At 41.2% G+C, this 26,071-nt stretch overlaps 1 long non-coding RNA gene across 3 annotated transcripts in view; it reads left to right on the forward strand.

The window, feature by feature from the left end:
- LOC149774619 (uncharacterized) overlaps positions 1-25,193 on the forward strand; it is an 86,052-nt gene extending 60,859 nt beyond the window's left edge. For 2 of the 3 annotated variants that reach the window (XR_016416720.1, XR_016416719.1), the window contains exons 5-6: positions 24,524-24,630; positions 25,083-25,193. This is a non-coding gene — a long non-coding RNA (uncharacterized LOC149774619). Of the gene's footprint in view, positions 1-15,031; positions 15,147-24,523; positions 24,631-25,082 lie in introns of all 3 variants that reach the window. The other variant, XR_016416722.1, reaches the window with a different exon arrangement.
- The last annotated feature ends 878 nt before the right edge of the window (positions 25,194-26,071 follow it).

Below are 26,071 nucleotides of genomic sequence, written 5' to 3' on the forward strand. Positions count from 1 at the left end.
CTAATAAAAACACCTGCATTGATAATTTGATTATGTTCAATTGGACTTGTATCTAAATGATCACCAGCTGTATGAAAAGACATATTTTAATATATAGATATTGGATGGAATACTAGTTACCACAATTGAATAGTCATATGATAAATGATATATTATTTTAAACAATTTATATTTGCAGTGAAACATACTTTTACATTATTTTCACTTAAATTTAATTTATAGAGCAGTATACTCTGCATTCATTAAATTACTGAAATGGTTATAATACAACAACAAATACTGCAACTTCCAGAATCACAAAAATCAAAAGATATAAACAAAAACTTCCCTACATGTATCAACAGTTGTCACTTAATAGACAGAACTCTGAAGATTTAGAATAGGATGTTAACAAATTAGGTATTCAAGTTAAAAAGAAAAAATACCAAGTAAGCTTACTACCAAAAAATCAAACAATAACAGTGAATTTTAGTACATTCCCAGGAAACAGAAGCAGCAGGGGGGGCGAATCGGACATTTTGTCCAATCGTTATTTTGCTTAATTATTACTTTCTGCACTCAACGATCTAGTGTCGTCAGCGCCTGGTAAAAAAAAAACGACGTCGGTCCATCCTACACGATGGTGACGTCATTTGGTTTAATTAACACCTTCTGCGCGCCGATCCCCAGCGTCGTCAGCGTCCGGTAAGCACATCGACGACCGCGTCGATGTCATCGCCCCCCCTGCTGCTATGATCTTACAAACAGAGTGATCACTAACTCCTCCTCTTGCAGATCAATTAGGTTATTTGACTGATCGGTAAGTCTGAAATTAATTCTCGTTAAAAACCGATCATGGCATCGCATATAGACCGGATTAATCGGACTCTCAATGATCAAAAATCCCGGAGGGGCTGTTGGTGAAAACGAATAAAGGATATACCCCTGTTGAGCTTGATTTGATTGCTTGGTATCCACCTGATAACTCCCTTCGATAACATCACACACTAGATTGATCGCTATCACTGATGCGATATTTACGTTGTATGGAGCAATATGCCTACCACCATCTCCGTTATCGTGTCTGAGGATAGTTGATGGGGGGGTGTCCGCGGGTGGATTTTCAGGCCATCCTAGTATGGTTCTTATTGAACTGTTATAAATATCAACCATATACCCCGGTGTGCTTATTTCAATCGTCGACGATAACGTCGGTTCATGAACCGTAATAGCGATTTTTGATTCCTTTCCTGTGATCGATTTTATCCTGCGTTGAAATTCTTTATTGATTTGCTCTATTTGGTATGACCCAGTTGGTATTGTAACCTCCTCCCAGTTTGGGGTCCCATCGGGTTTATTTGTCCGTGCAAAAACCAGCGAGTTATTAGGTTGTTGTCCGTTAAATGCGTCCGCTCGGATATTAGGCCAACTGTGATATACTCGCAATTTTGCCAGCGCTATTTCCTTTACTGGAACCGGTGATGGGAAGTTCACACTGAATTCGGGTTTCGTTGATGTTATCGATATCATACTTGTTTGTACCGGAGTGGTGTTCTCCGCGATCCGCTGAAGTAATTGAGACCCTTCGGGGTTCAGCGACATTATTATTATTCGTTGTTTTTAGTGTCTAATTTTAGCAACCAGGTGGTTTCGGCTTCCAGTTGAAAATCCTCGATTTTTGACATCGCGGAGCTATATAACTGGACCATCGTGGAGAATTCAACATCGGATACGAACAAATTATCAATCGATAACGAGATCAACCCGGATAATTTCGAGTTTGCGTCGGATACTATTTGATGTTTTACTGTATACTCGTTGAGTTTTTTCTGAAAACACGATGATATCTTCCTAGTGATTGCGTTGGCAACTCCAGCAACTGTTGTCATTGCGGAGACAGCGATTGGAACAGCGATCGGGGTTATCGTGGTCACCGTGGATAAAATAACACCGGCGCCAGCTACTATACCCGACACCGAGTACACGACCGCGTCGATGGCGGTTATTTTACGACGGTATTTTTTTATTTTTACACGGTATTGTTCGGAAAGCGTTTTCAAGTTCGCGGAAAATTCTTTTGCGGTATCGAATCGATATTGATGTGACGTCGGTGATACCTCTGATTCAACTTCCTTGGTGGTCATTTTTATTTTAAAAGAGCTAGTGTTTTTAATTACTTAGATTCGCTGCAAATTCCACATACCATGTAATGTTTGCCCGGGCTAGATTTCTATCAACGGCATAAATTGTAAACTGTTCAGTTGCGTTCTTGTCTATAATTGTTGATATTGTATTGTTAAACCCGGATGAACTCGACGATAATATATTAAACTGCATCATTGAAACCAGTGTCAATCGATAAATGCCCTTAACAGTTGCGGTGATATTTACTGTATTCTGTGTAGGAGTCCAATCGAATGATCCATGCCGAATTGTGTATACTGTGTTGATGATGTTCTCATGAGGGATTTTTATTTTTTCGAATTGCTCTGCTACTCTCGGTAGTCCGTCTTTAATCGCTTCAACATCAGTTTTAATCGTTCCTATTTCCTGTATATGCGTGTCCACATCTTTTTTGTTCGCTGCAACATTAGTTTTGATTGTTTCTATTTCCCGTGTATTCTCGGTTATACTTTTTTTGTTCGCTGCAACATCAAGTTTGATTGTTTCTATTTCATATGTATGCACGTCTATGCCTTTTTTGTTCGCTGCAACATCAGTTTTAATTAATCCTATTCCCCGCCAATATGCGTCTACATTTTTTTTGTTCGCTTCAATATCAGTTTTGATTGTTCCTATTTCCTGTGTATGCGTGTCCATATTATTTATGATCGTTGTAACATCAGTTTTGATTGTTTATATTTTCCGTCCATGCGAGTCTACATTATTTATGATCGTTGCAACATTAGCGCCGATTATTTCTATTTCCCGTTCATGCGCGTCTACATTATTTATGATCGTTGCAACATTAGCGCCGATTATTTCTATTTCCCGTTCATGCGCGTCTACACTCCTTTTGTTCGTTGCAACATCAGTTTTGATTGTTTCTATTTCCTGTCCATACGCAGTGATATCATTTATAGTTATTGTGATTTCATCCGGTTTGGCATTTTTTTTACCAAGGAATTTATCAAAGTTGTCATCGATCCTGTTAACATTTTTTCGTAACGAGGTAAATTGGCCCGACAGCGTCGTAAACTCCAAAATAGTATTTTTTATTGTTGCAAGATTCGGTTCGGTTACCGTCGGGGTTCCAAAAAAACTAGCGGTAGTGAGTTGTATATCGGTGACAGATTTTTTCACCTCGGTGGCAGATTTTTTCACATGCGCGTCAAGTTCGATCACGGATTCATTCAACCTTATAGTACCGTCTCGGATTAATTCTATTATTCTCTCTATCTCCACTATATGTTTACCTGGTCTGAGTCGTCCGTCGCTGGTATACAGCGCGATAGCGTTCTCGGCGGCATCACGCTGTCGTATTAAAACGTCATTCAGTGACACATTACCGGATTTCAATTTACCCTGGCGGTCTTGAAATACAACTATTTCGCCCGGGTCAACACTTGTTAGATTCAACATATCAGCGATTTCATCCTCAATTAGTTTTTGTATGTCGGCGGCGGTCGTTTCCGCGGATTGTTTCAGCGCCGAAACCGGTCGCCCCCAGATATCAATCATTATTATTGTAAATGTTATTCTCTAAAATCCGTTGAGCTTCTACAACCCCACTAGTGTATTCGTTTACAACCACATGAGGTGGTTTCCGCGATGATGAAATCGCCGCGAGTACGTTCAATACCTCACGGCCACATATCGGTGGGTCACTTAATCGCTGTGTTGGCAGCGTGGAATAAAAAACCCGGGCTGAACACGCCCGGACATACCGCATGAACTCGTTCGGCGGGGCTAACCCGTATGAATCAAAATAGACGATCGCACGCGGATCAATCGCGTACGCAACCCAATGAGTCCCTGCTCCGGAGGACCCATCGAGGTTAATTATGCCTGTTTCAGTATTCCTTGGCGCCGCCGGTAATTGATCCCTCATAAAAACACCCCTGAAGTTTTTTATCGCTAGCGCGTTCGCGGCGTCTATTAAATCAAAATTAGACATTGGAGTCATAGACTCAGGAGTCATTGACTCCCGAGTCAATAAACGGTTCCCGGTAGTCTTAGACCCTTTCCCGAATACCATGAATACGGGGTTCCCGGTAGTCTTAGACCCTTTCCGGCCACGGGTCGTTTTTTTTTATAGCCTTTCCCGGTTGCCTTCTTCAATGCCATCCCCGCCGCGGTACCAACGGCTCCTAACGCAGCCGCCTTAGCCACTGCTGGGGCCGCCGCGGCAATCAATGCCGGAATCGCAGCTAACAGCGGAAATATCCCACCGGTCTTTTCCATGTTTTTAATTGCTGCGGCTGAAAAATCTATTTGAACACCCTTTTTATTCTTCATCGCATTATTGAAATGTTTTATTTGACGCGCCGTCAACGATATCTTATGATTACCACCTGCCATCTGTGACGGCTTCAGCGTTATTGTGGTCCCGCATTGTTTAGCCGACTTTGATCGTAATTTCTTGACTTGACCATCAGTTAACTCTACACTGACTACACTATACGACATTTTATTGTAAACGCGTTTGTGCTTTCAATTACATGTTTTCCACTGGTGCATCAATGATTCTCATTCGTCCACCAACACCTTCTAGCAGCATTGATTTATCGCTGAGAATGACAGCAACCGCTCTATAATTAACACCACCCGGGGCTATACGAGCTCGGAAGTGTATATCAACGACGGATTGTCTCGTTAAATCAAGATGTTCCAGCGAAAAATAATAAATCGGATACAGGTTTTTAAAATCAAGTTGTGATATTTGCAAACCAGTGTCGACGTTTTGATCACGACCCATATACGACAGCAATCGATGGTACACACGTGCGATATGGTTGTCGCCGTAATTAAGCTGTATATCCTCGGATGGTTCCTGTTGTCCGTTTATTCTCAGCGACACCTCCATGACTCCTAATCGATCAAATATCATATGGCTGCGTTCTTGATTACCCAATCGTTCCCTATTCTGTAGCGCTATGAATATATGACGCGGGGCTGAAACACCCTGTTTTGATGCCAAGTGCCATGTAAACGTATCGGCGACGTTATCCTCTTTAGCATCAGTTGTTACCGCTAGCCAACTCAACAACGATTTCCCTCCCTGTTCCATAAATGCTAACAATCGTGCTTCCGTGGTAACTGATGGAGTCAGCACCGGCATCCACAATGCCATTTTAGTTAAAATGACTTTACCGGCAGCGACGCCAGCAGCATGCCATATTGCATTGTTATCATCGCCCCTTCGCGTCAGCGCGATTGTATGCTTAGCCCCATAGACAACTTTTCTAACATTTCTGCAGAATCCAAATATGTGATGGAGTGGAATCGCGCATGAAAACTTTCGGCGTGGTCCTTGCAACATCCCTACTCGTGTTGCGAATCCCATATTGTAATTATCGTTAAGACTTTTTTATAATATTGAAATTAGCGCCTGGTCTTGCTCTGCGGTCTGGGTTATTTGCTTCAGCCTGTGGGTCAGTTGCGGTATCTCTTTCCACCAGCACGTTAACGTACTGAAGATGGTCAGCGTTATCGGTGGAGTCCTTCGCAAACATCATAGATGGGCCCGCCGATCTTGTATAATCATCCGAGTATCTCGCCAACCCAATTATCGTCGTTGCAACATCAACCTCGCGTTCTATTGATTCAATTTCTCGCCCGTCAATAAGATATCTGGCGCTCTCAAATAACGCCATGATACCGTTGTTGACGAAGCCAACTCGAACACGATGGTCATCTGCGTATGGTGCATTATCGGCGGCATTTGTCCCGAGTTCTCCCTCAATTTCGATAAACGCTTCACACGGCAGAAAGTATTTACTGGTATCTTGGACTTGAAGTTCAATTCGCGATCGTAGGTCAGGTTGCGCTGCATAATAAGAATAATATTGATAATCGCGGACAGAATCATCCCTGCGCACTGGGGCATCCATATCAAACGCGGGATCAGCGGTTCGCGCAAACATTCTATTATTTATCATGTTGATGTTTTCAATTGCGATTTTTTCGTCGTAAATTCTTTGAATTTAAACCACTCCCCGCTATCGCGTTCATGAGCGCGTTGGTTGCCGCATCGGCGGATGGCTCAGCCATTGATGGCTTCGTCGCCAACGACTGAGTCGTCGCCAACGACTCTAGTTTTTCTTCCACGGCGTTATTTATTACTTTACTGACATTTGCAGGTATCACTGTCGTTGATGGCATTACCGGTGGTTTCTGTTTTTTTTTCTCCTGGATTTCACCAACGACATTAGTTTGTCCCGCGCGGCTGAAAGCGCCTTTCCGGCAACATCTCCAATAGCACTAATACCCTTATCACGAATAACATCAATAGCCTTCATTCCTAATTGTTTGGCTAACGGCGCTACTTTTGGAGCCATTCTTGTAAATAACCCCGCAATGGTGCTACCGAGACCATCTCCATAGTACGCGCGGTAAACAGGCAATCGCGAGTTTACCACGTAGACGAGTACTGGTTTATCATGGTTGTAGTGTATGATCATCCTTATTAAAACACCAGTTTTCCAATTAATCATCCACGAGCTCGTCTATGAGCGTTCGATATGCATTAATGTCCATAATACCGCCTGTAAATAACCGCTTGCAAATATCAGCGGCCTCATTGATTATTTCCGTAGAGTTATTTCCGGCTCGTTTTCCTCCGATTAGTACCTCTAGCCGTGATATATCACTGAGAACACTACCAGGACAGGTAACGCCGTAGGATTCTTTACCAACAGAGTATCCTTTTCCTTTTTTTAGGTGTTATACTCTTAACTTCCTTGTGGAATTCATCGTAATCGGATTTACTACGATGTGGTAATGCATCTTTATGTTTACTCGCTAAATACACTATTCTTGCCCAGTCCTTTAACGACTTTATATTTTTCTCGTAACCGCTATTGATATGCTTCTTATCTCGTATGCTCTTAGCAAAATTGTTGGCAGCAAAATTAATTAATTCTTCCCTGTTGCTGAAGCCTCTAATTTCATCTATTGTGCTCTTCTTGAGTACAATACGGGGTATATTCCCCTCTTTTTCTTCCGGTATTTCTTCTTCTGGTGTTTCTTCGGGTATTTCTTCTTCTGGTTCTTTCGCAGTAGCACCTAATTCTTCCTCGTCGGCCATTGTAACATAAGGTTCTTGTGGTTCGGTTATAGCGAGTGGTGGTGGCCTCCGTGTTGCAGCAGCCGCTATTTTTGCAGGGAGTGTTTCTAAAGACCTTTTTGTTTGTTCGGTTTGAGTTGCTATCTTTTCAAGCGCACCAAGAACGGGTACAGTTGCCGCCGTAACATCTTTGGTCGCTTTAGTTACCGGGGCAAAGAGTTGTTCGCTTCCAACAGTAAAATCGGTTTGTAGTTGCTGCCGCGTTTGAAGTTGTTCTCGGACCCTGTGTCGTAACGGTATAAACTTTTTAAGCGCTGCTAGCCGCTCTCTGGCTAGCCGAGTAGTAAGTGATTCGCCTACCATTATTGCAATTGCGAAGCAATTTCTAATTTCTCGCCGGAGTTTTCGTCTATAATCCTTCTAATGTTTTTGATCTTACTAGAAATCTCCCGGCGTCGTTCATAAACACGTCCAAGTTTTTTTCGTATTATTTCAACGGCAGTGAATAGTCCAATGAATGCATTTGCGTCATTGTGGTACAGGTTCTCATTAATCGTATGTTGTAATCGTTTTATAAAAAAATACTCGCGGGCCAGGGTAAAACGCCCCCGTTTCGACTGTTCGTTAATAATCTCATAATCGGATAATATTTTTTCACTGTCGAGACCATCAGATAATTCAATTCCTTGATTTTTTAATTTTGAAATCTCGGCTAATATATTATTGATGTCTTCGATATTCATTATTCTTATAAAACATCTTGTTTTTAAATAAAAAGAAAAATGAAACCCCGTGTATCAATTCCGAAGGTGTTTAATAATTCGTTAGACGTGACCTCGTCAGCGCCATAGGCGCCGGTGACTTCGTCACGGTGACCTTGTCACTCGCTGATTTCTGTTATATATGAAAATCGAATTCTATGCCCGGTCTTTTTTGAGATCGCTGAATTCTGTATTCCTTCTGCAACAAATCGTATTGAGGCGATATAAATGTCAAAATATTTTCATGCCTCATTCATCGACTGAAATATTTTTTCCTCGTGAGTTGTTGTATCAAATGACTTTACGGGTTTTGCTTTCTTTGGGTATTTACCGGTTTGGCCTTTTTTGGTATTCTGACTTTGCGAGATAGCTTGCAAGTTTGTAAGAGAATTATCAGTCTTATTATTATTAATATGATCAATCACAAGCCCATTTTCGATTAATCCGTTGAATGCTTCAAATACAATCCTGTGAACATAATACTTCTTTTTTCCGGCACCAAACATCAAATACCCCTGATTACTTACGGTACCAACCGGCTTCTTCAGTCTACGATTTCTAACAATGCCGTCGCGAGATGCCTCGTAATTGACGACCAGGGGATGCGGCTGAAATTCTTGGTCCATTTGTATAATAATACTACTTGTCTAATTTATTATTTGGTTTAATTATGAATCTTTCAACGTAGTCTTGGGGGGTTTTAATGACGAAATCGGCGGTGGGGTCAATGACGGCGTTTTTAATTCGCTTGTCATAATAGCGTTTTAGTTCCCTGTATCGCTTTCCGCCACAATTAATACACAACTGCGATTTTCCTCTTACACCGACGTGACAAACCAAGCACGGGAGGGGGCCAAGAGAACCATTACGAACGCTTTGTAAATGATACCCGCAGAATTCACCTCTACATGATTTATTGCACGGGGTTGTCGACCCAATCATCAACCATTTGCAGTGATTCATTATACTATATTCTTTCATTTAAATACTTGTTTTAATTATATGGATGAGTTTGAGAGATTAGCAGTAATTAAGCCCTGGAAAAATATTAAGTTCAATCTCGATAGAGTCCTCAAGGACACACCAAAAGCGTTAATAAACGATAAAACCCTGTTGAATAAAATACGCGATTGTATCAATGAATTCAAACGTGATGGTGCATCTCATAGTTGGTCAACATTTCGAATTGATGGTGTTGTTGATGCTACCATGAACGACAACCGCGCAGCAATGATAATATCACAACTTGACAGTAAAAGGTATTTCTTCAGAGTAAAATTCATTGTCCGGGTGGAATCAGGCGATTGGATCATACGTGATAAATTTGAACCAGTTTTCAGCGACAAGAAAACAGTCACTGTCAGCCGCGACTCCAAGCCGGGGTTGTTAACCGGAATTGACAGACCATACTATGAACGAGCGTATCCTGAAACAGCAGTTGTTTATGGAATATACCCGTTAAATAAGAAACCTGATATCGGAAAACTGAAACCGATGAAACAGTCAACGGGGATAAATTGTGTAGCAGAACGAATAATAGAGCATTTTACAAATGCATGTCGAGGAAACAAATTGACTGATTTACGACGTAGCAAAATCAACCAGTGGGAACTAACCGTAAAAGAGCGTGGAGCGACCATCAGCGACATAGCGAGATTAGAAACATCGCTGAGATTTCCAATAACCGTTACAACGATAACCGGTGAAGTATTACACGAATCAAAGTACAAATCAAAGGGAGCCCCAATCAAAATTATCGATCATAACGAACACGCATGGACGCCCGCGATCACAATATTTCCACGGGATAGAACAGTAAAGTATATACCCGAAGAATTCCTGGGAGAACAATTCTCCAAGGACGGTTTTCTCGCGGAGAGGAAACTATTTGATGCTATTGCCTACTTGTGTAAAAACGACCCTGTATCAGTGTGGTTACTTCGCAGCGCTGAAAACGATGTGGATACCTTTGATCAGTTTGTAAGACCAAACGGCGAATTATATCGCACTGAAGCATTTCACAACAGGATGAAAAAAACCGCCATGGAATTTGAAGAGCATGATGAACAACTGCTAACAAATTGTTTTACGATTCCATCGGTTGTAGCTCATGTTGCAGCAAGGAAAAATGCGTGGAGACCAACACGCAGGGAATTTCTACCGGATGTACAATCCAGTTGTTTGGAATACTATCACGGTGGACTATGGAACACTGAATACAACCGCGACGCTATGATCTCGGTTGATATGGTTGCCTGTTATCCAGCGAGTTTTCTCGGGTATGGATCCGCCGCTGAGTACTTTAGACGATTTGGACACCCCAGTCATGAAATGACTCGTGTTGCTATTAATGGACCACTGCCTGATTTTGATTTAACCGGATTCGCTCGCATAGTATCATTTGAATTCGCGGCAGGACTCCATCGCTGTTGCTATATTTGGATCGGTAGACACATGGCTGAAAAGAAGTGGTTGCCAATAGCGCTGCTACGGTATATGATTGATTGTAGCATGCTAGTTTCGTTGATTGTCAGTGACGCGATTATATCATACCGGGCACAGACTGAAGTCTGGTTACCAGAACCGGAACGTCTAGATAGCATAATTGACGAGTCCAGAAAACACATTGATGCCGACGAGGAATATATCATCGAATGGTCCAAAAAGATATTCAACCAACGAAACCGCGAGGCAAAAGATCTCGGTAGAAGAATAATTGGTAAGTTCACACAAGGTGGAAAAACCTGCGACTACAAACGATATTGCTCACGGCTGATTATAGATGACGTAGAATATGATTTCGTAATCAAGGACGCAGTGGCAAAAGATAGATACGTGAACTACAAAACAGCTTTCTTGTCCAATGGAACAAAGTTGGGTACAGTTGTTACCTACTTCGATGGAGACAGCCCCGCGTATCCACATTTGAGGGCGTCTATGCTGGGTTATGCCGCTATCAATTTATTCTCGATGATAAATAGATTCCCCGATACCGCGGTTAGAGTAGCAGTTGATTCGTTTTATATTGACGTAGCGTATAAGGGAAACGTAGCCGAGTTTACTAGTCCGGACGAGAGTTGGGGTACATGGAGAATTAAAAATGAAATACGACGCGATTATTCCCCGTCAGCAGATGTCACCGTTGAGAACAACTACTTACGCGGTGATAAATTGTCAGAATGGTCTAATGCACCATCGTGTTCTGATCCAATTTGTAGACACAAGACGGTTTATTTAAGCGGCTGTGGCGGGTCAGGAAAGACGACTCGGGCAATTGAATTATTTCGAACGCGGGCAAGTATAATCGTGCTTACACCGACCCATAGACTAGCGCGAGAGATAAAACAACGAAATGTTGACGCCGTTACTTATCACAGCTTTTTTCGATACAGCGGCGGTGAGTGGACTCCTGATCGAATGGGTGAAAAATTTATTCCCGATATTATCATCTGGGATGAGATATGTACTGTTTCGTTAGATACTTTACAAATGTTTCTTGATTGGTTGTTGCTCGCGAATACAGCGGTGATCATGTGTGGCGACCATGGCCAACCACCACCATTTGTCGGCGAGGGCCCACATGATTGGTTAAAGGGTTTTGTGGACTATTATGAAGAAACCGATACTGATTACCGAGCACTTGATGAACAACTGCGCGAGGTTAAAAAACTAATCAGATTACAGCCGGATAGAGTTCAATGTGAAATAATCCGCGAGGTGATTCCGGAAACGCCGTTGAATGAATTCTGGGAAACATGGAGACCAAACGATTTAATTGTAGCGAGTAGAAAGATAGTCAGAGACACACTTCAGCGGAAGTTGTTTATGTTGCATAAGGAAAAGTTTCCAACGCGTCCAGTGCCGTTATGTTATAGACCCGCGGACACACGGCGGCAGAACATTGAAGTTGAAATTCCAGGCCCGACAGCGTCGGGGACAAAAAAACAAATTCTCGTGCTGAATGATATCGTGCTCGTTGATATCGGTGTCGTCGAGGACGCGCTACGTGCTGATAAATCCCCGTGGACGCTAGGATACGCAACAACAATACATTCCTCGCAGGGACTAACCATCACAGACACAATTGTTTGGATAGTTGATAATCGCATCGAATGGTCGAATCTAGTCTATCTTGCAGTGTCCAGAGTACGAAGGATAAATCAGCTTCGAAGAATTGTTATTGACGGAGTCACTGACAAGGTCAGGGACGACAAAGTCATCATCGATGCAAGCGTCATTGATAGAAAACTCTCGGGTTACCGCCAACAGGATAAAAAAAAACAGCGGCGTTTTGATATTGATGCCGAATTAATAATCTCGCTACGACAACAACAGAATAATCACTGCGCGAGTTGCAATTGTATAATGAGTTGGCGTTATTCGGATAAAGACACTCGCCAATTTACCGTGGATAGGATCGATAACAGTCTCGGTCATGTCAAAAACAATGTGAGGTTGACATGTCTTGAGTGTAATAGACGCAACGGCGCTAGTTAAGACCACGTGGTGGCAATTGAGTATCGTTAGGTATCACTTGTAGTTGCTCGCGTGTAAATCCGCGCTGAGGAGCAGTTGAATCCAGTCTATAGATCGGTGGTCTACCAGTTGATCGTGTTATCGTTGATATGTTATGTGTGGTAACACTCCAAACAGGATCAGTAGCTCTTTTTTTACCGCCTTCAAGCTCTCCTGGTTCATACAGATATCTAACAGTGACATCGCCGAGAATCGGCTTGGAAACGCTATCTATTTTTGATCTTCCGGGTATATACTCGTATTTAATCGCGTCGCTGGGCTTCATGTTGATTGCTCGGGTAATCTCGTTATTTAACGCTGCGATTACACATGGCAACCTTTTAACCCATTCACGAGATCGTTTTTCTTGGATGAATTCCTTCGCGTATTGATATCCAAATAACCGTTCAGCGAGAGTCCGATTGAATCGTTCAACAATTGCCTGATCACGATGTAGCGCAGTATGACCTCGTCGTATCGCGACGCTATGATGTTTCAGCGTTGATAAAACAGCGCCGCGAAATTCACTACCGGGATCAACTTGTAATATATTTGGCCAGCGCAGAGGGCCTCTTCGATAAATTCTTTCAAACGCAGCGGCTACTTCAGTTGCTGACTTTGTTTTTAACGGCTCCGCTTGTTTGTATCGACTCGCAACATCAACTACGGTTAGCGCGTATTTGTAACCGTTGTCATGCGGCAGAAATAGTATATCAGCCTGATGAACTTCATTAGGTACGCTGACATCAAAGCGCGAGAAGTTGATTTGTTTAGGCGGTGGTAGATAGATTTGCCATATAGCCTGTTTGGATAACCAATTAGCCGCAGTGGTCTTTGTTACCTTTGCAGCGCTTGCAAGCTTACCAATTGCGGCCTTCCCCTTCCAGTATCCTCTCGGAGAATAATAGATGGAATCCATGTTGTTATTATAAACGCTATCGTTTTCAATTACCAGCGCGAGAAGCTCCGCTTCCAATCATTAATTTACCTTTCATAGCCGATTTTACCAACCATGAGGCCAATTTTTCTTTGACGGATTTATCGGGAATAGCATTTAACGCGTGAATTAATTTTACATCCGCGATATGACGCTGTTGCAGATCGCTACTTTTGTAAGCAACATCATGAGCATGACACGCCTTATCGATAGCGTTTATTGGATACTCACCGGGTTTGGGCTGATTTTGATCATCGAGTCTAATATCTAATCGTGTTCCGGGGCCGCAGTAGTTATATCCTGGGAGGTGCTTTTCTCCTGGATACTTTGCCCACGGTGTTCCGGGGAGTTTTGCCAATTTGGCTGCGATGTCACCTCCTCGCTTTTTTTTAAAACATCTCCGGGTCTAATAGAAATAAATCTAAATTTCTTTGTACCGCATTGTACACACTTACCAGTAAGCGCCGATCTGTTATTTCTTGTTGTAGCGGTTGTCATATCATTTGTGCCAGTACGTACTCTACACTTCACACAATATAGATCCATAATTTATGTATAGAAATATGAATATAATTGATTTTTCGGCGACTAAAACAAGAGAACCAGTTAAGCATGTTGCAGCGTTACCAAACTCGATCCGGATGATTATCATCGGACCATCTGGATCCGGCAAGACGCAATTGTTACTCAATTTAATAATGAGATGGATGAAGTGGGATAAGTTGTATTTGGTTGCTCCTAGCGTAGATGATCAACGATGCTACGAGGTGTTGAAAGATTTCAACGAGAATGCATCAGCGATCGCTAAAAAAAATGTTATTGAGTTTATTACAGATATCAATGATGCACCGGGTATTGATGATATTGATGGCGACGTTAACAATCTAGTCGTGTACGATGATGTTATGTTAGACAATCAAAAAAACCCAGCTAGGATATTTTCCAGAGGCAGGCATAAAAACACTGACGTGATATATGTCACTCAACGATACACTCAGATTCCAAAAGTAATTAGAGACAACTGTAATATTCTTGCTGTGTTCAACGGCGTTGATACACACACGCTACGAAATATTTGGCAGACATGGTGCGGCGGTGACATGGACTTTAATGTTTTTCGAAACTTTTTTAGTCATGCTCAATCGACCCCACATGGATTCGTAACGATAAATTTACATGATCCTCGCACACGATATCGTATCGGACTTGACCAAATATTCGGTTAGTTGTAAATAATTTTCATTGTAAATAACTTCTTAGCAGCAGGGGGGGCGATGACATCGACGCGGTCGTCGATGTGCTTACCGGACGCTGACGACGCTGGGGATCGGCGCGCAGAAGGTGTTAATTAAACCAAATGACGTCACCATCGTGTAGGATGGACCGACGTCGTTTTTTTTTTACCAGGCGCTGACGACACTAGATCGTTGAGTGCAGAAAGTAATAATTAAGCAAAATAACGATTGGACAAAATGTCCGATTCGCCCCCCCTGCTGCTACAGAATATATGATTTTTCTTAACTTGATCTGATACATCTTAAATCTATAGAAAATGATTCATATTGTATGACTAAAATATTATGTAAACAAAAATTCCATCACTTTTTTCAGATGCAACATGCATACCCCAACCCATCCTTCTTGATCATAAAGTATACCAGCATTCCACTATAAGATGGGGAGCTGTAGTGGCTCAGTGGTTAGCTTTCTGGACCTGTGAAATAAGGTAGGTTCAAATTCTACCATCAGACCAACCTGGGTTAGCTACCATGGTGTGTCCTTGGGCAAGGCACTATACTTAAAGTGCCTTGGCACTAAATAACTTACTTGTGTTGGTTTACCATAAAAGGCCAAACCAAACACAAAAAAACAACAACTTTAAAATATGAGTTTTGTCAATACTAAGTAATTGAAAATCATACTGAAGAAATGTTTTTGTTAATACAGATTAATGGATCTAAAAAATCTCTTTCTTCTGCAGGAGTTTAAAATGTTAAATTAAAAAGGTCATGGTACACATTGCTTTGTTCGTACACATCAGGCTCCGTAACCCATATCCAACTAAAAATTTTAGTAGAGTCTGAATAAAACATATTTTAATCTGGATGATAATATTCTTTCTCCATTCATATATTACACCACCAAGATTGATCCAAATAAGATTACATTTTACTATAACACTGAGGATGAGTATGCCTCTTAACAACTTACAAATGTGGAGAGAATGGAGTTAAACTGAACTTTGATTTCTTTTCAACCATAGCACAAGATGATCATTTATTATGAAAAAACCTGAATAAAGTTGGAGTTCATAACCATGACAGTCTTGATACAATATAAATTCAATATATTATTGTTGTCTTGAGGTATAGTTCTGTATATTACAATCTCACACAAGATCAGGGTATATTTTAGTACCATACAGTTAATTCGGGATTGTATTAATACCTATTCTGGTGAATGAACATTAAATAAGATTTACTATTTTGGAACCAGTTGCAATAAAGTTTACTAAACAAGAGAAAATATGACTTTACTATAATATCTAAAATGTAAAATCTGCAAACAGAATACTTGCTTGACTTTACACTTCAACTATATCATAATATTTATTTGAAATGAATTTATACAAATGGCATTAAATTTGGTTTCAGGCTGGTAATGACAATGGTAGTAGTGAATAGGGACGGTCTAGGGACTAGGGAACTTCCATGTTAAAAAGGGTATATCCACTCTGGGGACTATGTAATTTAACATGGGAGAAAAAAAAAAAAATATCCATTCTAGGGACAAGGGGAATTTAACATGGGAGAAAGAAAAAAAACTATTCACTCTAGGGACAAGGGAAATTGAACATGGGGAATAAATCGTGGGACTGTCTTGGGACTAGGGGAAATGGAACAGGGTCGGGACCCTATTTTAATAAGGTCCCGACCTGATGGGTCTATGAAAATGGAACAGGCGAAAATTGAAACAGGGAGGGGTCTCTATTTTTTTATTATTTTTTTAAACAAAAAAATAAAAAAAGGGGTAGGCAATTGAAAGTCAAGATCTTTTCGAGAGATAGGAATGGCCCTGAAAAGGGCCTTTGGTTTTATGTTAATATACCCTTAACATAAAGGGCATCTGTGACATCTTCTTCTTGACCTTAGGCTGTGCCTGACTGCAGGACCATAGATTAAGACTCTTTTGAGGCATACTTGATGCTCCACATAAGATTCTTCGCATCCACAGGCTGGTGTCTGTCCTGTGGATAACTGTCCAGTTGGATCGGACATACATTGATATGTCCGTCCGGAACATCATCGAAGACACAAGCGTTGAAGATTGTACATCGGTCCACATGTTGGGGTGCTGAGTAACGGGTGAAGGAATGCAGTGAACTGTACTTATTTATAGGGGGAGGAAGGATTGAAACGGATTGAGTTTGTTGACCAATCCAAACACGCGTTACAAAATTCAGTCAGCCCACGTCCAATCCGAAGAGAGCAGTCTGTGACGTCACATAGTCTATATAGATTCGCTAGCGCCTGTGCGTAGTCAATCTAAGCGACAGTTTTTCAACATGACGGAAACTCAGAAAACGATCAGTTTGGGTGCACTGATGGTGGAGACTACCCAAGGGAACCCAGACTTACTTTCAGAAGAGGTGAATTGGGATTTTGTGGATTTTTTTACCTTGCAAGAATTTGTTCCTGAACCTTCGTCACCTTCTCCTTCATTACCGCACATGGAAAATTTTAGACAGAGACAGAAAGAAGAATTGGAGAAATTTATACAACAGCAAAAGGAAGCGGAACAAGCTTTTCTCCTACAGCAACAGCAGCAAGAAGAAGAGGTAAGAAAAAAACAAGAAGAAGAAGACGCAGCAGCAAAGAAACAAGGGTGTCAAAATCAAACGGTCACGGTACTGTTAGACATTTTAGTTAAGAAGTCTGAAACAGATGTATCAGACTTCTTTATTACGGCCGAAGAGAATACGACCTTCCCAAGCTAAACACTCCAACCCTGTGACTACGCCTACTGCACCATCCTTAGTGATTTCAATGAAATCATCATCAACAGTACGCAGTCCAGAAGTAGGCCTTGGCCATGGCAAAGGCTTAAGACAGTTAAAGTTGATTGTTTAAACTCACCCCTTACACCAAAAAAGGCCCTTTTCAGGGCCATCCACGTCTCTCGAAAAGAGATAGGTTTTCAATTGCCAATAACTAAAAAAAAACATTTTACCCAATAGTACCTGTCTGTGTATGAGTGTGCGTGAGTGTAGGTTCTTATTTTAAAATCAGAACCCAAAGACACTTACCTTTTATAATTAATTTATTCTTTTATAAATATTTACAATTCACAGTTCACAACAGAGCACTTTAAAAAGTTCATAGACTTATTCTGTCTCATTGTTCACTCTCTGTTTTTTTAATTTCTTCACCGTCATAGTCTTTTCCTCCTCTTCCTCCTCACTTTCTTCCCTTCTTTTCTTCTCCTGTTTCTTTTTCTTCACCTGTCTGTTTTCTTCCTCTTCTTCTTCCTCTTCCTCTGAAGAATCCCTCTCTTCTTCTGACTCCTCTTGTTTCTTTTTTGGGCAGTCTGGTGACCAATGTCCTTTTTCTTGACAATAATAACAGGTATCTTGACTTTTGTCTCTTCTAACCCCTTTTTTTTCTTTTTTGACGGTCTGGACACTCTGAAGACCAATGCCCTTTCTTCTGACAGATATAGCAAGTATCTTGACTTTTATCTTGAAAGGAAGGAGAGTAGTCCCTCGGCTGGTCTGAAGAGAATTTTCTAATGACCCCTCGGAAAGCTCTGATGAAACGTTCAATCTTGGTAGTCTCTTCCATTGTTGTGCTCAGTTTGAGAGTGAAATGAATAGTGAAAGGACAAGACACATACCCTTTATATACGCTGGTCTGCTATGACTATAAATTAATCCATGGTGTTTAAACTTTAGTCATTTGACTTTTTGCTATCGAGATGAAATGATCCAATTCATTTGAGAAGAAAGAAGAAGAAAGTAAGAGGCAGAAACGTGATCTATCGCCTCGTACTAGGGCTGAAGTCTTGGCACAAATTCATGCCAGTGATTTTGAAGAGGACATGAGTGAACCAGAATCCAAACCCTCTAAACAAAGTTTACCACCCTTAGTCAACCCTGAAAAGTACTATGACATTCGAGAGACGGAAAAGCGTCCCTCTAGAAAATTTAGAACTACGGCTTACAAATACACAGTGAAGTTTAAAGATTTCAAGTCTGAAGTACTGTTAGAGAAAGCAAAAGGGTTCATCACCGACATGTGGGATTCTTTGCTCACCACACTCAAGCGACAATGTCAACCCAAAGAAGATGATCGCTTGAGACTTTCCATACAACATGACGGCTTGAAATCCCCTGTTTGGATCGAGTTTAGCAGCCCTGCAGAATTGACCACTTCCAAAGTCATGGACAAGATTCAACACGTGCAACAATCTAATGACCAGTTTGACATCACCGATGGAAAAGCCACACTGGACATGACCCACGTCTCTCCTCCTCAAGGGACCGGACAATGCAGAAAGACCTTATTGGTCAACAACCTTCGCATTACCAAAACAAGTCTTGTCCAAATTAACAATTTTCAAGACCACATGTGTTTAGCCCGAGCCATCGTGGTGGGATGAACCTATGCCGACAAGAACGACACGGTAGAATGGAAAAGAGCCTGGGAGAACATTCGAAAATCGAACCGAGCCAAACAACGAAATGAAGCAGAACTTCTGTTACAACAAGCATGCCTGTCCAAAGACACATCCTGTGGCATTCCTGAGATGCAAAAATTGCAAGATGCCCTAGCTCCACGATACACCTTGAAAGTGCACCCTCAAGAAGTGCGCGGGTCTCTGTTGTTTCGAGGGAAAGACTTTAAGGATGGAAAATACATTCACCTCTATCATCACGATGACCATTTCGATACCATTACCACTATCACTGGATTCCTGGGATACAAATATTACTGTGAGAAATGTGACTTTTGATGGTTATAATAATCGAGAGCAACACAAACATTGTGGATCGAAATGCTCAGGATGTTTGGCCTCTCAACCCTGTCTGAGCGAAGGGCAAGAACCAGTGCATTGTCCTGCTTGTCTGCGCACATTTGTCAGCCCTGCCTGTTACCAACAACATCTGAAGATGCAAGGTTCACAGAAGAAATGTGCTTGTCAACTCCTGAGATTGTGCCCAATGTGTGGACAAGGTCTATGTATCAACAGTACCAAGGCACACGTATGTTCAGGAAAGAAAAAATGTCACATTTTCACTGCATTGTGGACTTGGAACACCAATGCTACATACAAAAATACCAATCCCAACCAGAGAAAGAGGATGGTCACAAGAAGAAGAAAGGCAATTTCATCTTTTTCGATTTCGAATGCATGCAAGAGACCAGTATTCACATTCCTAATTTCTGCGTGGCTCATCGAGCGTGCGAGAAGTGATTCAAGAACCTATCTTGAGTTATTGCCCTCACTGCAGTAAGATTCCTGGAGGGCGTGAAAAAATCTTTCAAGGACCGAACACACTAGCCGATTTCACACAATGGGTCTTAGACCCCATCGACAAGACGTGGAGCCAAGAGGACATCGAACATTATTATGGAGATTGTCATTGTCATGCCACGGTGATGGCTCACAATTTCTCCGGATACGATGGACAGTTTCTTTTGAGATGTTATACGGAACGTGGCATCGAGCGTCCTAAAATCACTTTGAACAGAGCCAAAATCATTTTCATGCAAGTGGGACAAGTGCAGTTTAAAGATTCGATGAGCTACTTAGCCATGCCTTTGAGTCGAATGCCTAAAATGTTTGGAATGACAGAAATGGCTAAAGGGTACTTTCCACACTTTTTCAATACAGAAGCCAATCAACACGCCGTTCTACCCCATTTGCCTCAGGCTCACTATTACGACCCTGACAACATGCGTACCGAATGAGAAACTTTCTATGCTTGGTACCAGGCTCACGCCTCCGACCCTTTCGACTTTCAGGAAGAAATGCTAAAGTATCGTCGTTCCAACATGGACATTTTACGGCGATGCTGTGGAAAATTTTGAGAACTGTTCATGGAACATGGAGGGGTTGATCATTTAAAAGAGGCTTGCACCATTGCCAAAGCGTGTTCCTTAGTCTACCGACAACGATTCATGCTTGAAAACACTGTGGCTGTCATCAGTCCTCAAACGACCAACTATGTCAAACGTCAATACTCGATCAAAGCCCCATGCTGGTTGCATTACTTGTGCGACAAGGAAGACAAATGGATTCAGCATGCCCGCAACGGACAGGACGAAAGATCATCGGAATGCATTCGGTCAATGGCTGGGACTTAGAAAACCCCAAGATCATGTACGAGTTTAACGGTTGCTTATTTCACGGATGTCCCGTCTGTTACCCTGACCGCGGCACTAAAAATCAGTTCTTACAACGAACCATGGAAGACTTGTACCAGGCCATTTATCAGCCACGCCTAAAGTTAGAACAGGAAGGATACCAAGTGGTGGAAATGTGGGAACACAAATACAATCACCGTTTGAACACCGATCCCGAGTTTAAACGCCTCATGGAAAGTTACCAGTTCATGGACCCCCTGAACCCAAGTAATAGTTTGTACGGAGGAAGGACCAATGCCACCTGTTTGCTGTACCAAGCTGACGAAGAGAAAGGAGAAGAAATCAAATACTTGGACGTGTGTTCACTGTATCCCTACGTGTGCAAATATTGTTGCTTTCCTGCAGGGCACCCACAATTGTTCACCGAACACATCGACCTAAAAAACATTCGACAATACGAAGGCTTGATCAAGTGCAAAGTTTTGCCTCCCACGAACCTATACCATCCCGTCTTACCTCGCCATTGCCAAGGCAAACTTATGTTTCCTTTGTGCCGTACTGTGCTGAAACGTGCAACCAAGATCAACCTTGTCATCACACCCAGGAAGAATGGGCCTTGACGGGGACATGGGTCAGCGTAGAATTGTTCAAAGCTCTGAACATGGGATACCAACTGTTAGAAGTGTACGAAATTTGCCACTTTCCCAAGACACAATAATTCCACAAGGGTGACCCCACGCAGAAAAGCATTTTCGCAGACTACGTGGATGCCTTTTTGAAACTGAGCAAGAAGCCAGTGGCTATCTGTCCTGGTGTCACACTCCCGAAGACCAAAAGACATTCAGAGAGAAATTCTGGGCACAAGAAGGCATTACTTTAGATCACATTGAGAAAAACGAAGGCAGGCGATCGTTTGCCAAAGTGATGTTAAATTGCTTGTGGGGTAAAATGGCACAATGACCGTGTTTACCCAAGACGGAGTATTTGACCGAACCTTCCCGCTACTTTCAGCTGATTCACGACAAAGCCAAATTCATGAAACACGTGGACGTCGTTCGTGAGGATTTGATCTTGGTGAATTACGAAGAAGATCTGAACTTTGTAGAAGATGACCCCTTTGGAAATGTCATCATTGCAGCTTACATGACAGCTCATGCTCGCTTAAAATTGTACGAAGCTTTAGAACTGTTAGGGGAACGTGTCTTGTACTTTGACATGGACAGTTGCATTTATATCGATCACCCGAGTCAACAGCACCCTGACATCGAAGGAGACCGTTTAGGAGCCTGGACAGACAAGCACCCCGATGACAAGATTCTAAGTTTCGTTAGTGGTGGTCCCAAAAATTACGGCTACGAATACTGGGCCAAACAAGGAGAAGTGCACACGAAGTGTAAAGTGAAAGGACTTACTCTGAATTATCGTACCAGTCGAGTGGTCAACTTTGGCATATTGAAAGAAGCCTTGCAGTCTAGAGAAAGTGACCACCTATCAACCCAACAAGATTGTACGTTTACCCACACACCACATCGTCAGTCGACCCTTGGAAAAAGTCTATCAAATCGTGTAGCAGAAGCGAGTGCGGCTTCCCACCCACTTTACTTTGCCGTATGGACATGTCGGTATAAAACATTGGTTGTAAGAGGATAGCCACCCACCAGAAGGATGACTTCGCCGCAGCAAGAATCGAGTGAGAAATCCAGTGAGAACTCCAAGTTCAAACCCTACCATTTTCCAGTGTTCTTACCTGACTATTGTGATTGTGCCCGTCGATTGGACACGTTTCAAAAATGGCCTACGGATAGGGAAGGATTACCTTCTTCGTATGTTTTAGCTAGAACAGGATTTGTCTACTTCGGACCTGAGTCAGGATTGGGATACGAAGTACAGTGTTTCGCTTGCGGACTGAAGTTACGAATGGATCTATGTATCTACAAAGATTCAGCTATTCTGGAACATACTCGATGGTCTCCGCACTGCCCTTACCTTTCAATGGCCTTTCCACCCATTAAACTACGGTACAATTATGACGGTACCTTAGAGACGGTACCTTCCAAAACTAGACGTAAACACATTGCATCCTATTTCATTGTTGTTTCTTTTCCACATAATAGCTTATTTTTTTTATAAAATGTTAAACTTTACTAATCTTTTTTCAAGATCACTTTAGTTTGCAAAAATATATCTTGTCATTTATTGGCATTCTACATTGAATTTTGTAAACTAGCTATAAACCTGACCTAATTACTCAACTTAACTGCTGACAGAAACAGTCTACAGTAAATGTATTTCATTTCTATAGCTCGATGGATAAACATTACATCTTTTAAAGCTGTGCACAGAATAGGCCGACATATCACGAGTCAGGAAAACATGGGGGTGGTATCCCCTGTGTCCAAAATTAATATCATTTTGAATAGAATATTCTAGTGACAATTGCCTCTTTTCAAATGGTAAGCATTGCTTTTTTTTATTTTCATCAATCTGTCAAATTCGGTATGCATTTTGCTTTAATATTTGAGATGGAAACCTTAGGTGCATAGAAATGTCAGACAGCATTGTACATCATGGATGGTGTCCAACATACTTTTATGATCATAAAACAAAATCCCATTTTTTAGTTATGGCCACTGATTTAAAAAATATTCATCCAAGCTAAATATAATAATAATAATAATGAGGACTTTGTATAGCGCCTAATCTTTAGAAGCTCTAAGCGCTTTGCAACATTAGACAACATAAAAACATACACAATGATATGATTACAAAAACAAACACCATGAAATTAGAAAACATAAAAAACATGCTGAGAATATTTAAGGTAGTTAACATTATTAAGTCATTAAGTTTGTTTTTGTAGTCAGAATAAGTAGTTTTGAGAGCACTCTTGAATGGGATCACTGCGTCTTTGTGTCTAAGTTCAGTGGGCAATTCATTCCATGTTGCTGGGCCCTGGTATGCAAAAGAATGCTGTCCATGTGACTTTGTTTTCATAGTGAGAATAATGAGTATATGATTGTCGGAAGAGGAGTGTAAGTATCTTGCTTGTGTGTACACATAGGTGAGGTCGGATAGGTATTTTGGACTAGAGTCTGTCAGTGAAACGTAGCACAGAGAACTAATGTTGTGTTTGATTCTGGATCAAATGGATAGCCAGTGTTGGGTACAGAGCAGCGGGGAGGTGTGCTCTGATTGTGGTACTCTAAGTATGATCCAAGCAGCTATGTTTTGAACTTTTTGAAGTCTCTGCAGTAGATATTAAGATGAACCAGACAGAATTGAGTTACCATAGTCCAGTCTTGAAAGCAGTAATGAACACACAAGTGTTTTAGTGGCATCAACTGAAAGATATCTGAGAATGGAGCTGATGCGTCTCAGCTTAAGATACGCAGCCTTGCATATGTTCATGACATGTTGGTGCAATGTGAGAGTACTGTCCAGAGTAACACCTAGGTTTTGTACTGATTGTGTGAATTTAATGTTGGTGTTGCTGATATTTATTGTGTGAGGTAAAGGATGTGAATGAGAAAGTCTTTGATAAGTAAGTATGGCTTGATTTAAATTGTGTTTTTCATGTGACTTGCCAGAGATTTTTAAATGAATTGATAAAGTAACTTGAGACACATTTCAAAGTACATGTTTTAAAAATATTCCATTGATTATTGCTGGCATTTAGAAAAATGCAATGCATCCTTTGTTGTGAAACTTATTTTAAAACATTGTATTACTCATGCAGAAGCCTGCTTGAAAACTAATGGCAAAGCAAAGGCAAATGGAATGGAAGAGACCATATCAGAGACCCTCATATATGCACCCAACCAACGCAGAATGATAAAAAACAAGGTAATCCAAATGACTCTTATTTCATCAATATTGGATTCAGTTTCGTCTTTTAAAGCATAGTATTTGCAAAGCGGATGCATTTCTAAACTGATAACAAAATCAGCTTATCCTATTGCCCAGGACTATCAGAGCTAGAGTCCAGCTAACTACAATATGCATATATCTTGTCTGATCGGACAAGTGCCTCCATTTGGAATTTTTATTCACATGAAATATTTGGATGAAATAAATTCATCTTTGTGCAAATTGATTGCACCATCCACTTGCCAGAAATGACAAGTAAGTGCAAAGTTATCTTGTATCATGGCTTAACGATAGTAAGGGAAGCACAAGTGCAGTGAAGAAAATTTCATACATTTTTATAATGCTGATTAACATGACTTCTGCATATGTAACTAGTGCTGAGATGATATGACTTTATTTAAGCATTACAATTTTGTTTTAATTTGCAGGTGCCTGAGCAGAAGAAGTAATAGATAAACTTTACAGTGGAGTTGGAGACTGATTCTGATTCATAATCTTAATTAAATCTAGAAAATAAACATTAAAGTCATATTAAAATATCTGTTGTATTGTTTCCTTCTTTCATTTTTCTCTTAAAAACAAATGTCTGAACCTTTAGTCTGTAAATTCAGTGGATTCCTTATCAGCCCATCTACTTTTACTTTACACCATGCTACTTTAAAAAAAAATGAATTATCCCCATTGGGGTAGGTCCCCCCAACCCCCCACCCTACTTTGTCAACTTACCTGCCACATTTAAATCTAATGGAAGGCCCTGCTGTAAAGCCTGTTAGTAAAACTACCCAACAAGAGGATTTCATACATTTGCAACTCCTAGATGGATGGTAATGTTTTCATTTTTGTAATGTAGATTTGGACATTCTTGCCACCAGTATGGAATATGTGTTTCAGAAACACAAGCAGCTTTCATCAGATTTGCATATAGGTTTTATATGTTGTGAGTATGTTGTAGGAAGTTTTTTTAAATAACATCATATGAGATGATGCCAGTGGAAATGGCAGAAAAGTGTCTGTATTGTTCACCAACTACACCTTGTTCTTACAAAATGTGGCTGTTACACATTCCCATGATGATGTCACTGACAGCCATCAGTGAGGAATGCCCCAACAAGCATACTACAAATTGCTTCCATTGTAATTGTTACAATTCCATTCTGACCACTCCGGTGTCCTAGTGGTTAGAGCGTCCGCCTCAGAAGCGGGAGGTCATGGGTTCAAACCCCAGCCAAGTCATACCAAAGACTTACAAAAATGGTATTAACAGCTACCTCGCTAGACGCTCAGCATTAAGAGGTTAGTGTTAGGACTGATCGGCCTGGTGTCAGGATAATGTGACTGGGTGCAACATCATACTACATGTTTGCAGCATGATGCCCCAGTGCTATACATCACTATAAACTGCGACACTGCAGACATC

The sequence above is a fragment of the Sinohyriopsis cumingii genome, unplaced genomic scaffold, assembly GCF_028554795.1.
Source record: "Sinohyriopsis cumingii isolate HCF-2022 unplaced genomic scaffold, ASM2855479v2 utg000160l, whole genome shotgun sequence".
NCBI lineage: Eukaryota > Metazoa > Mollusca > Bivalvia > Unionida > Unionidae > Sinohyriopsis > Sinohyriopsis cumingii.